Source organism: Eschscholzia californica, unplaced genomic scaffold, assembly GCF_041429995.1.
Source record: "Eschscholzia californica isolate CP2 unplaced genomic scaffold, dmEscCali1.0.p SCAF_3, whole genome shotgun sequence".
In the NCBI taxonomy this organism is placed as follows: domain Eukaryota; kingdom Viridiplantae; phylum Streptophyta; class Magnoliopsida; order Ranunculales; family Papaveraceae; genus Eschscholzia; species Eschscholzia californica.
Window position 1 is genome coordinate 13702942 of NW_028238420.1, and position 14759 is coordinate 13717700.

The following is a 14759-nucleotide window of genomic DNA, read 5'->3' on the forward strand; positions in this document are numbered from 1 at the left end:
ACTCCTCCCCCTTGTTACAAACAACCCTTGTGCTTGTTCCTTGTCTACTCCACCCGACGCCATACTGCTAGTAGCAACCTTACGAAGGTCATCCGCTAATAGCGAATTTCTCGTCTCTTCCATGCTTAGACTATCACCAACAAGCATCAAAGTTTGAACAAGGTTCTCATAGGATTTAGGTAATGAAAGTAACAATATGAGGGCTTGGTCCTCATCCTCAACCTTAACATCAATATCCTTCAAATCTGAGATAATCCTGTCAAACCTATTCACATATTCCTGAATAGAAGAACCCTCTTCCATTCTACATGTGAATAATTTGGATTTTAAGTAGACCCGATTCGTTAAAGTTTTCGTCATGAAACTGCTTTCTAGCTTTAACCACACACCCGCCGCCGTTGTTTCTCCGTCTACTAGGAACGCCACGTCCCTCTCAAGACACAACATAATGGTAGCCCGTGCTTCGAGATCTAACTCCTCCCAATCCTCATCTGACATATCTCCTGGTTTCTTTCCCGTCAACGTCTTGTGTAATTTCTGCGAGATTAACAGATTCTTCATCTGCATCCGCCAATAAGAAAAATCGTTTTTCCCATTGAACTTCTCTATCTCATATTTCCCTGCTTTGACCGTACCACTTCTCGATCCCATCTTCTCTTCGTTCAATCTCAACAAGGCTCTGGTACCAATTGTTATAACTAAAAGTCGCGGAAGCTATCGAACCTATCCTAGAAATTGATCCGATTATGAAGATTAATCGAGAAGCTAAGTCAAAATCAAATATGCGAACAGAATTTAACGAGGTTCGGCTTTAAAGCCTACGTCCTCGGGCGAACAAGAAATCTTTATTGAAGGATAGATGAAGACGACTAACACAACCCGCAAGTTCGTCCCAAGATGGTACCGTATAGTAATAACCTTCTATACTAAATCTTCGACGACCGAGAAATTTAACACCGCTCAAAAACTATGAAAAATTTCTCTCACTCTTGCTCTCTCTCTTTAGCTCTCTCTAAAGAAGAGTTGTTGTTGCTTGTGTTGGTGTGAATTACAAGCACTCAAACCCCCTATTTATATATGGTATCCACCGTCATAACAAGCCCAATAATAGAAACTTAGTTTCTAAATATTAGTGCCAATTACAAATTGGAACCGCCTATAGCCATGCTTCCAATTGATTTAGAAACTGCCTCTTCAATCCACCGACATGCCTACCATTTGAATTTTGAGCAACTTCCAATTTTGGATTCTCCCACCGACTATCACAGATGGTGAGTCTTATAAATGATATACGTTTCAAACAAAAGTCTACATTCCTTCGATCACCCCACTACCCCTTTAGCAAATGCTTTCAACAACACAGGTGCTGAACTATCAACACCTTCACAAATTTGATAGAGAATGACAACAACAGTTGCGATGAAAGCGTAATCGATGTTTGGGTACACAGTCAGTACCGAGGCGTTGGCAGGATGTTGGGCAACAATGGTACAAGACTCCCCAATATAGATGGCAAAAGATCCTGCAGACCAGCTTCCTTCAATCCTGAAATCAGCCACATCTTCATTTTTATTGGATGCTAAGAACACATGCAATTCAGGTTTAAGGAGTTGGCTCCCCTTAGGTTTAGTGACTGAAAATAACAAATTTTTTTTGCCTCTGCTCTTTCCCCTGTATACGTGCCATTTTTGGTGCGTACTCATTATCTGTAGACATTATAGGCAACAAAAAAAGATGTAATACAGATAGTCCTACATGAGAGAAGTGGTATCTAACAACCAAAATTATAATATTTAGGTCTTTTTCGCTCATCGCCAATTGGTTCTGAGTTGGATGACCACAAACTTAACATGTTATCAGAGTTCGGCCCACACATGATAGGTTTAATAACTACACATGCTCATGTCACCCGAAAACGAAACAACCGGGCCAGGCTGAAAGAAAATCACACGTGAGGGGGCATGTGACTATGTGAGAATAGTACCATATAGGAGAAGGCCGATCTAGCACCAATAATTTAATGTCTAAGTCCTTTCCACTCATTGCCAGTTGCCACTGGTTTTGAGTTGTATGATCACAACATGGAGAGAGTTTTAAGACCACTTATGATGACTTAAAAGGTCTCTAAAGATAGTGTACCTTTTGTTTGAGATTTACGATAGGATTGCCCACAGAATCAAGGACTAGACGTTCATGAAAGTGAAACACCTTCTCTTTAGCCTGGAAGACAATGGAGTTATTAACATCAAGAACGTCAAAAATGTCTCCTCTAAAGAAGTGATCCGTCTTCTTGACCTTTAGATCAACTTGGTACTGCGCACAGAACTGAGATCCTATAACAATTACCGGGTTAGCCATAGGTGGTGGTGCTGGTAGTGGTAGTGGTGTAATAGGACGTCGTCAGATGAACTTGTAGTAGTTCTTATCAGTTCATGTCCGGCCAGTTTCCTTCTCTATAATATATAGACTGAGGATACGTTGCTGGTGGAGAATAGTCCACAGACAAATAGGAGGCTTGGTCCCTATACATAATTTGATAGACCCTTTCTTTATGGCCCAACTAGCACCAATTTAAAACAATAGGATTTGTTTTTAGCCAAGTCTTAATTCTGCTTTTTTATACATAGTAAGGTTAGCTGACTTCAAAAGAAAAAAAATAGTAGTTGACATTAGGCCTGTCACTATCATTACTGTTAATTCTCATTATATGAGTCCATGCTAAAACATAAACCTTATCCAACTTAGAAAGAATCTACAATATTATGTTTTTTTTTTTTTACTTTTTGTTTCCTTTAATTTCATAGCAAAAGATCATTTGTCTAGCAGTTTAGGTGTATTTTTTTTTTACGGAGGTTCATGGAAGTGATTTTGTAGAAGAAAATTCACACTTTGGTAGAACCTCTCTTCATGGCCCAACTATCATTTATTTTTAGCAGTCTACGTGAATTTTTTTTTACGAGGTTCAGGTGGAAGTTGTTTAGTAGAAAAAGTCACAATTTGGTAGAACCACTCTTCACGACCCAACAAGCAACTATATAAAACACAGGAAATGCTAGAATCACAAAGAATTTTGACAAAAAAAGTTGCCCATATGACGTGGCGAAAGGTTTGAATTTTTGACTAAAACTGGGTTAAGAAATGAACGAACCAGGTTAAATTTTCAAAAACCCTTACTTACCCGTTTCTTTCTTCCCCAGTTCAGCAATTTAGAGAGAGGGATTATTGTTCGTCATTCTTTCTTTTGTTTTCTTTATTTGATCAAATAGGAGAGATAGTACAGGAGCTCGCATGATCGAAGAAGAAGCAGGCCAAGGAAGTGGACAGAGTCGTGTTTGAGGAGGGCGGGCAGGGCATCCCCCTAGGCCCCCACCTCAAAGGGGCCCACTCCCAATTAAATACGCTGTATATATTATAAAACTAACTATTGAGTGAATAAAACCAAAAAAGAAATTGGCGTAATGGTGATATTCCTGTCTCGGGAATCCAAGGTCCCGTGTTCACTTTCATTTCTTTAATTTTTCACTTGTTTTTAATTAGTACAAATGAAACATTCTAGGGGTTTATAAATTGTTCTATTCTTATTTGAAGTTAAAACTATCTCAAATTAACTTTGTTCTATTTTTATATTTCTATATATATTTGAATTTTGAGACAAAGTACCATATATTTTTATTACTTAGTTGTTGTGCTTCTTGCATATCAAAGAAACTTGGAAAATAATTGAAGCGATTATTCAGAAACCTCGTACAACGAGTTTGGTTTCGTCAACAATTTAACTTTATGTTATATAGTGTTTTCTAATTTTATGTTATCATACAAGATGGCCTCTTGTAAAGTTTGGCACCGGGCCCTCAAATTCTCAGCCACGGCTCTGGAAGTGGAGCTCGACTAAGTAGCTTCAAACTTCGATTTCTCTTTACATTAGAATTTTTCTACTCATTTTATGGTCTTTTTATGGTTTTTGTGTTGTTAAGTTTAGGATTTTCTTTTTAGGGTTTTTTGCTATAAATTTAAACCTATTATGCCATGTTTGGTGTGCCGGAATGAAATGTGATTCCTGGGAATAGCCTTCCCATAACGCGATTCATAAGAATCAGATTATTCAAATATTTGATGTTTGGCTTGACCAGGAATAGAAATTCGATTCCTGATAGATTCCTAACTTGGTGTTTGATTCGTACAGGAATCGGAATGTGACTACATAAATAAAACGTCAACTTTGTTATATATTTTAATCAATATTATTTATTCAAATTTGTAGATATGAAATAGTAACACGATACACCAATTTAAGTAGTATTTAAAAATTGATTTAAAATAAAAGAAGGTCTCGGCTAATTTTTTTTCGTTTTAAACATTATGAAATCGAACATATATGTTCTGAATCACGGTTTGCCAGACAGTTTATAAAAGAAACTCGGTCCAAGTCTCACTGAAACCAATTTCAAATATCAACCCAAGCCAAAGTTCTTATCACTGGTTACAAATCAAGAACAAACGCAACGAAAAATCAAATATAGTTTAAACCTTTTGAACATATGCTCGAAAATGTGTAACCCAAAAATACTTTTATAAAGAGCAAAACAACTTGAAATCGCACATCAATACCATCGAAGTCAAACTGATAGTGTGCATACTATTTACATGAGTATAATCACAAACAAGTGAGAGAACGATTCTACCTATTCTAGATGATACATTTATAATATTAACGTTGTGATAAAATTGTAAGTAGAAAATGTAACAAATATTCTATCGAGCTTACATAATGTGAGCCATCGAAGTCAACTGTGTCACCCTAGCTCACCAATACCTGCTTCTGAACAAAAACAAATAGGAATGAGATAACCCAAAAATCAGCTTAATAGGATACCTACATCATACTCGCACCAAAGACATCAACCTTTTGATATATCAATAGTTATAAGTGTTACATATATACAGAGATATCAATATGCACACCAAGTAAGACAATAAAGCAAGATAATCCTTCTAGCTTACCAAAATCACGGATAAATACGCCCTTCATGGGTCATGAAAATGGCGCATCTTAGTCGTTTAATTTAGGCAAGTTGGTCTGTTTCGAGTCTCTATTACAATAAAATAGTTGGTTTTCTTAATTTTGTCCCTTTTGCAGAGTTAGGTGTGAAAACGATTAAAAACGAGAAAAATATACACGAAGGGTATTTTGGTCATTTGAAATTAAGAAAATTTTGATAATTTGGTCAAGGTCAGTATATGGGTGAAAAGTAGAGTCCGAAAAAACAACTAGGCAAAAATGGAAGTGAAGTCCAAGTTCGGATGAGCAAAATAGTCGAAGTCAGAGTTGTAGTCAACAGTAGTTGACTACGAATTTGTGTTGGACAAATTCGGGAACTGTTCGGTGAGGAGGAACAACTTGCGTCAAGATGGCGCAATCTCAGGGTCGTTGCTATTTAGTCCCAAGCCTCGCGAAGCAGGAAGTCGCGCCTCTCAGAACTCTCGCTACTGTGTATCTGGCAGCAACTTAGTTCCGTAGACCCAGTCCCATATCCGTCCCAGATCTCACAGATGTCGCCCAATGCCGCACCAATTGTGAATAACCGCGGAGCATAATAAAACAAGTTTTCCCACCTTAGCCGTCAGATTTGCAAAACTGTAATTTTTGCACCCTTTCATCAGCCGACACATGGCAGCAGGCAACCCCTCGTTTACTAGTAAGCTTTAGCCAACTTTTCTCCCAAAAATTAATACAAAACCCTAATTTCACAATTTCCATCTTTCACATTTAACCCATTTCCTACCATTAAACCCTACTAAAACCCTAACTCTATATAAAGACCTTAAGAATACCAATCAACCTCCTCTCTCCCCCTCCCCCTTCTAGTAGTTAAATTCTTAAATCATCTTCTTCTATTTTCTTTAGCCACCTTCATCTATTCTCTTCAATTTCTTTTTAGTTATAATTTTTAGATCTACTTTCTATTCTTCTCTCATTTCTTAACTACAACTTTTTTCTCTTCATTTTCTTTTCTAAATCTACCTTCTCTCATCAACCAAACATCTAGCACTTGAAATTTGGAGCATAATTTGGATCATACTTGGAGAATATTTGGAGCAAAGATTTGAGTGACTTCTTTTTTGTCTCATTTATTTCCATGTATTTTGTTTTATCAATAAAAATTCCTTTAAATTCTATGAGTAGTTATTTTTGTATCTAAGGTTGTAGAGGAAACTCATACTTGATTTTTTAAAATATGTTATTAATTAAATCTTTTAGTCGAGGTCACCTACTATTCGGCTAGGAAGAACCGGTCGACCTTTGTTAGTGTGTACACATGAATCCACGTAATACCCGGTAAGAGCTTCTGTAACTATCCCTTCGTAATCATCGCCCATCGAGCTAGCTTGTGATTTTAATACGCATCGAATTATAAATCTCACCCAAACAATGATACGCTTAGAATATCTCATGACTTGCCCAGACGATTATAAGAGCATTGTCGTGTAGCAGAACCATATACCCACGACGATACAACTATCACATCTTGAGGTGCGTCCTACCTCCTGCCAGATATGACGTTACCTCGCAAGGTAATTCATTAACCATTCGAAGAATACCCAAATATATGCATAAACATATAATAATATTAAATGATCTGAGTGACTCCAAATATACAAGAACCGAGCCCTCCTAACAGGTGACATCCACCAAAGGAGAAGAACATTCTAGCGTCTCAAGTTAGGGTAAACCATGTTTAAAGCCAAGGTTTTGCAAGTTTCCACTTTCAAGGATTAAGTATTTTCTTATTAAGAAAACTAAACACCCCCTTTAATTCTGGTGTAAACATTGTAAGTATCAACCACAAGTCATAACAGATTTCAAAACACACACAACAGTGGCTTAGCAGAATAGATAAACAAACATGGCATTGAGTCAGTCTCCTAATCACTCCAGGGGTCGGAATACCCCAACTTTCAATCTCCCTTAGACCCAATTCTAGGTTAACTAGAATGGTCGTTAGCAAACGGCTAGCCACGCACCGAGTGTAACCCTTAACATGAATTCATGGCTAATCCATAACAGAAAAATAAACAAAGGAACCAACCAATGCCCGACAGAAAACAATCATTACACGTAATATAGCTCCTGCGCTTCTGCCACCATACTAGGACAAACCAAAGACAATCCAAAGATAAATCTAGCCGTCCATTTCGATTGATCTTAAATCTTGATCTCACGAACTCACCCTCTCATAAAACGGCTCATTCATTCACCTTCTCATTAATTGTGTGTAACAAAACGTTTTAATCTTAACAGTTTATCTTTTTACTTTCTTCCAAACGTTTCATTCTCCTTCCAAAATGACTATGACCCCGAATAAATAAAGTTTCGGTAACAAATTTAAGAGATGAATCTACTCTAATAAGTTACGATTCTGTCAATTTTTTCATTTCATCAAATGAATACATCTTCAAATGCAAATCTCATGGGACGAAATTACTCTGATAAATGGGGGTTTGGAAGATTTCTTCATTTTAATCATTTATTCAATTCAATTGGTAATCTTGAAGTAAGCAACCTTCTTTTTGGTGAATAATCTCTATAAATTATTTGCTTTGGTGAAAAAGAATCACTCAGTTTCTAGTCTTAAGCTCTCTTCGTATTTTTCTAATTGCAAAAGGGTTACAACTAGTTGCAATAGTTATTCGAATTGATTACATTACATTCGTGTTTTTAACCACATAAAATATAAATATTAAACCAAACAAAATACAGATGTTTGGGTTTTAGCCAAACAAAGTATAACTTGAAATGGAACCTTCGATCCAATTTCTTGTTTGAAATATTTTAAATGGAAACTAAAATTAGTCCAAAAAATCATTTTTGGCCGCATCCAAGCTAAATGCGCATTTAACTCTTTGAGATGGAGTTTTAACCTATAATTTCATATACAATCTTAACCATGTAATTCAAAAATGATTATAAACAGGTATGTTGGGGGAAATTCGTAAGGTATTTTGAAGTAGAATTGAAAGAGGTAAAACTGAGGGAGGGTTACTATGTAATGGACCCTGAGAAAGCTTTGTAGATAGTGTACTAGAACACCATATGCGTCGCTGCTATCCTTTGTTCCACCCTTAATGGTGAATTCGAAGATATTAAACTCTTGAACGATCTTTTGGTCGAAAATTACAACCAGACTAGGTACGTTTATTTACGTTAACAAGTATCTATTTTCTCCATGGTTTTACTTAAACTTGACTCAGAAACTTATGTGACATCTTCTTGACTAGCTAATACTAAAAATTTAAGAATTTTAGTGATTTTACATTTAAGCACTCTTATATATATTATGACTTTCATTTTTCTATCTTCTAATGTGACTGGGACTGATATCGTTTAATATTCTTTGTGAGCTTCCAGATGGGACACACCTATACATGTGGATGCAGCGAGCAGAGGGTTCATTGCACCGTTCATCTACCCAGAGCTAGAATGGGACTTCAGATTGTCATTGGTGAAGAGTATTAACGTTAGCGGCCACAAATATGGACTTGTATATGCGGGGATAGGTTGGATGATATGGAGAACAAAAGTCTTGATTTTTGTTTACATGTATGATGTTTTTTTCCTGGTATCTTTCTTCACAAATCTAATAATTTTTTCAGTTAATAACTAATGACAAACGATCTAGCTCGGCTTCACCCCTTTATTTCTCGAAAACTATCAGAGATTCAATGATCAAGATACAACTCAGGTATGAGGTATGGATTACGGTACCCTATTAGCTTTTCTGTTTTTCTTATAGTTATTCTTTATTTTTCTGGTTTTTTTATATGGATCTGATATTTTTTTCCATATTAACAAATAGTAACAGATAATTTTATTTTTGGTGCACCACTCACCTTTCTTTCATGGTTTGTAATCTCTTTTCAAATAATGATGGTGGTTTGTCTCTGTTTTACAGATCTTAAGCAATGGAGATTGAAGTCCAGATTGACATAGTTTATTCTGATTTAGGAACAAGTATAAGTGAAATTTATTAGCATATACTGATTATACTTAAGTGATGGTAGATATTATTTCCGCAACATCTTTTGTATTTGATGATGTATCTAATGTTCTGATCTAAAGTCTACATATGCAAGGGCAAATGAAGTCCTGTATCTTATCCCTTATTCCGAATTTTGGATAGACTTGAAATCTTAAACCAAACATGGTGGCTTCTGTAAACGATAACAACTTGTTAGGGTTTTGAGATTTTTGAAATCCAAATGATGATTTACATGATTAAACATTATTGTTGCATATCTTGAATGCATATTGATTATTAAAACTTCTTTTGTGCAATGTATATATATCCCTGATTGCTGCACATGGTTTGTTATTGCATATCTTCATATCAAAACACCATTGGAGTGCTAGCTAGCTAGCTACAAGGTGGGAGATCAAGTAAATCATTCGGTGTCTAGAGTAGAGGAGTAACACGTGGAGCTCTTGGTCTTCGCATTCGATTGGAAAGGTTTGAGGGAAAAATTAACGATTAAAGTAATCCTATAACTCTTAGTTAATATTAGCTTATGCATGATGATCCTGGGGATGGTAGTGTTAGACATGAGATGTATGTGATTCCGCCCAGAACACTAGTATGTATCATAACCAAACAGGTGCACAGTGCCTAAAGATGTGCACCATCACCAACTCGCAAGATATTGCTTGAGCATTGGTAGACAACTTATTAGATGAATTGGACCCCGTAAGGCTCTCCATGACTTCTTCGCGAAGATCTCCAATTTAAAGTACTAAACTATCGGTGTCGGGGTAGTATGAGTTAAGCTGTCAGATCAATGATATGACGAGGTCGGGCGATTGATCATGCTATTATACACAAACTTAGGTGGAATAGCCACCTCTCCATTCTTACCGTGATATCGAGTAAATCAACGAAACATGTTGTCGGACATATATAGTTAACCTCCTTTGTATGTCAGCCAGTATGAGGGTGTCATGTACTAAAAAAGTTAAGTGTAGTAAAGATACGTCAAAAATGACCTTGAAATCTAAAGTCAAAATGTGAGCCCATGCTTTTAGGAAAGCGTGAAGGCAAACCATTTCCCAAAACGATAGACTTTCCACATTTAAGGGTTACCCGTCTAAAAAAATGCCCAATTTTTATGAAACTATCGACCACTAAAAATATCGAGGCGTGACTTTTGAGTACGAGGAATATCCACCATAAAGTCCATACAGAGATCCTCCCAAGATGTGATTGGTATTGGTGTGGTTGTAAGGGGGAAGGGAAGTCTTATCGAGATCTTCCTCATTCTGTATTTCTCAAATCATATGTTATCAAAGAGAAAAAACTAGAATACATAGTACCTCAGGTATATGGGTGTAGAAATTGCCTGTGAGCCCGCACCCTCCCACGGGCACCTGAGGTCAAGAGTGACCATGGGCACCCACGACCCAATAGGGTAGAAATCGCACTGTCCTGCTAAGTGTTAGTAGGAGGGCTCGGGTAAAAAATCCCTACCTCTGGACCCGTATAACCTGCCCAAGAAGACACCACGGCCAATACCTGTTCATAGGACCTGCCCATTAAGTCACCTAGTGAACTACCTGATCCCTTTGGGTAACCTTTCACATGGGTCAAGAGACAACCTTGAGAACTTATTTTGACCCTTGACCCTTTAAACACCAACTAACATCCATCTTCACCATCCATCAAATGGCATTTGCTGTAGCCATTAGATTATCTCCTAGGGTTGTAAATAAATGTTATTAGGTTCTTACAACAAACTCTTTCTTCTTCTAATTCCAATGCCTCCTGCCCTCCATCTTCCTTCCATCTTTTATATGGTTCTAGCTAATTCCGACGCCATTAGAGTTAGTTTCTTGCAGAAAACTCAATCCGCCATTAGGGTTTCATTTAGGCTTAAACTCATCTTTGCCGAGGTCAAAATTTACCCTTCTGGTATCAGTCAGACTAATGAGACTGTGATATTGAATCTCTCCTTGAGGATTAGAATGCTTCGTTGAATCTCGCTTTTGCTCCTCTAAATCTGGGGGGAAAACCTGCTAGGAGTTCGGAAACCTCTCTGACGCTCAAGACAGTCAGATTGCCCTTGCAGTAAAGAACTAAATATTGAGTTGACCATTGGAGACTTACTTGATGTATGTTGAATGTGTTTTTCAACGTGTCTGCTTTAACAATTTGATCACCTTTTATAGGCTGCTTAGACTGACTACAAGGAGGCGACTAAGATCCACCGTGTTGGATTGGAACTACTATTTCGTAGTCTGAAGCTAATATTGGTTTCCCTTTAGGGTTATCTCGTATCTTTGATATCTATAAGTTACCTTGTCCAAGGATTCTCGATTAATTATATTTCCGAGTTGATAGATTCTTTAGGAGACGTTTTCTCCTTGAAAGCCTCTTGAAGGCCAAGTAAATTAAATACTTAAGATCCCTACCGACTAAGATCTTTGACCAGATCCAGATTAAGTCGGTAAACATTAGGCACGTTTCTACCCCCCCATGTTTTGGGATTGAGGTATCAACCCCACTTACATTGACCGCCTATTCTTCTCGTAAATCCCACGGAATGCCTGGTCGTGTTTGAGTCAGGACAGGGCTTAAGGTGCATATGAAAATTGTACCGACCCACTAATTATGGGCTTGAGTGGCAGACCTCCTTCAGATTCAACCTCCCTATTGAGTTGAAGTGGGTTGACCACCTGAACTTTTGGTATTTTCTTGACTTATTGACTTCAGTCAACTGATTACCGATTCTTGGATCATCAATCTTTATCTTCATATATATGTCCTAACTAACTCTAATGGCCGATTGAGTTTATAATATAGGTGGATATATAGCTCGCGGTCTCGCCTTTTTCTCTCTCGCGAAAGAATTCAAGATTCAAAGATCAAACCATAGATCAGGTATATGATACTCTTTCTTCTTAATTTTTGTTTACATGTATGATTTTTTTTTTTCTGGTATCTTTCTTTACAAATCTATTAATTTTACAAACGATCTAGCTCGGCTTTGCCCCTTTATTTCTCGAAAACTGTTAGAGATCCAACGATCAAGATACAGACAGTATGGCCTATGGATTATGGTAGCCTATTTCCTTTTCTGTGTTTTTTACACGTGTTATTTTAGTTTATAGTTTTTTGGTTTATAGATCTGATGTTTTTTTCATGTTAACAAATAGTAACATATAACTTGATTTTTGGTGCACCACTCACCTTTCTTTCATGGTTTTTTATCTCTTTTGAAATAATGATGGTGGGTTGCCTCAGTTTTACAGATCTTAAGTAATGGAGATTCAAGTCCAGACTGACCTGGTTTGTTCTGATTTATGAACAAGTATAAGTGGAGTTTTATTAACATATACTGATTATACTTAAGTGATGGTAGATATTACTTCTGCAACACCTTTTGTATTTGATGATGTCTCTGATATTCTGATCTAAAGTCTAAATATGCAAGGGAAAATGAAGGTCTTGTATCTGATGCCTTATTCCGAATTTCTGATGAACTTAGAATCTTATAGAAAACATGACGACATCTGTAAACGAAAACAACTTGTTAGGGTTTTGAGATTTTTGAAATCCAAATGATGATTTACATGATTGAACATTAATGTTGCATATCTTAATGCATATTGATGATGTCTCTGATATTCTGATCTAAAGTCTAAATATGCAAGGGAAAATGAAGGTCTTGTATCTGATGCCTTATGTCGTAATCAAACTATTTTTGCAAGCTTAGCTTAGAACTTTCTAATATGTTTGAAAACTGCACCCAAGGTGTTGGTGTAACTGCTCATAAGAAGTTTAAACGAATCTTGCAATGCTCATAAGAAATTTAAATGATTCTTGAGTAATTATATGGTGATATGGAGGCAAATGGACGAATGCTCTATTCAACATGTTTACCGAGAAATCAACCAAGCAGCAGATTACATATCGAAAATGAAGCCAGTATCGGGATATATAGAGATGTTACCACATAATCTACCTGCTGACCTTCAGACGATTGTAGATGACGACAAAAGAGGAGTTATTAGAGTTCGGTGTAGCTAGTTAGAAAGACAACATTTGCTCTATTCTTTATTGTTTATTCGTTTATTTGTTTCTCTTTTGATATTTTGATGTATTATTGTTTTTTCTCTAGTTTTTTCTAGTCCTCTTTGTTCGGGTTCGGGCCCTTTATTCCCGCTGACAAATTCAAATAAAAAGTATTTAAACTGTTCTCAAGTATAGGCCAGAACTTTGTGTAATATGCTTTAGAATTCAATATGAGCACTTTAACTAAGTTAAGGGGGTACAAACTTTTATCACTATTATTCGAAATCATCAGAAGAAAAACTCATCCCTTAATCGACTACTATCGTGACTGCATGGCAATGGAAGTGCATTTATTTTAGTATTCAAAACCGCAAATTCTAGAAGTTTTGATTTGATTTAGAAATGTCGAAGTTGTATCGATATTTTTAATTTGATAGTTTCTAAATGAAGTCATCGATAAATGAAAGATATACATGAGATTTATGGATATTGATTTAGGAATGGATCGCTAATTTGATTCAAAAATAATATTATGGCAATAACTTTGGTATTCGTTTTATTAACACCTCCATGAGAAAGATGTTTTCAGCACCAAGCAACCACTTCTCTATAGTAAGTGTGTACCATTAACCTATCGTATCGTGGTTGGAAAAATTGACCCAAAACAATAGCTGAATGTTGTTACATAACTGACACTTGAGAACTATCAACTTTGCTCAGGTATCCAATTTTTGAAGAAATATCTTCTTTTGTTTTCTGTACTAAAATCAAATTATTATAGATCCTTCATTATATTGTTCCTCTTATGCAAGGAGAGATTTTATCCGATAACAATCTATACTGGATGATTACATAATTCATAAGGGATTATGGTTTTTTAAATGTTTTCTTTTGTCTTTCTTTTTAGGAGTATGTATACAATTGACTTCGACTGCAATAAAATTTTAACTTTTTCTCTAAAATTCTCAAGTTTTCCACTTCAACCACCGGTTTGTTCTCCAAACTTCAAATTCAAGTTCTGATTTCTTCATTAGTTGTTTCTATAATTTGTACTTAGGTGAAATTGTTCGAATTAGCTTATGTAATCATATCCAATTTAATTAATTTTCATATAATTGCAGTTCATGAACGATGCAGTGGTGGATTTTATGGGACTTCTTCTAATTTGGGAATAGCACATAGGAATAGCAAATTATGCTTAAACTCTTTAGTGCTCCTTATCTTTTGTCTCTTTTCAGAAATTTATCTTCCAATAATGTTGTAATTTATATGCTATAAAGTTTTACAGATGTTTAAAGAAATGGAATAAAGAAAATCAAAGAAGTTGATAAAGAGTATCAGAAAGCAATTCTGTTACAAATTGTTTAGTTTTTTTTTTCGAAATCTATAATTTCCACAACCACTTCTTATTTTTGGGTAAATTTAATTTGTTTGTACTTTATTATTTATTATCGAAGATTTATATTCCCAAAATTTTGGTTGGATTTGGGTATGTTAGAGAAGATCCAATAATTGCGATAACAGAAGGCCTATAACATTGCAAAAAGAAGGTCATTCATTTTGATAACGAAAAGTCCACTACTTTATACACATTATACAAAGAGATGATCATTTTATTTTTGAAATATGGAGTCTTCAAATAAGATGGTGAGTCTTATAAATGATATACGTTTCAAACAAAAGTCTACATTCCTTCGA

The 14759-nt window shown here is 35.9% G+C and overlaps 1 pseudogene; it reads right to left on the minus strand.

Annotated features, from left to right (window-relative positions):
- Positions 1–1322: 1322 nt before the first annotated feature.
- On the minus strand, positions 1323–2358 carry LOC147548555 (protein LURP-one-related 15 pseudogene; annotated as a pseudogene).
- Positions 2359–14759: the final 12401 nt, after the last annotated feature.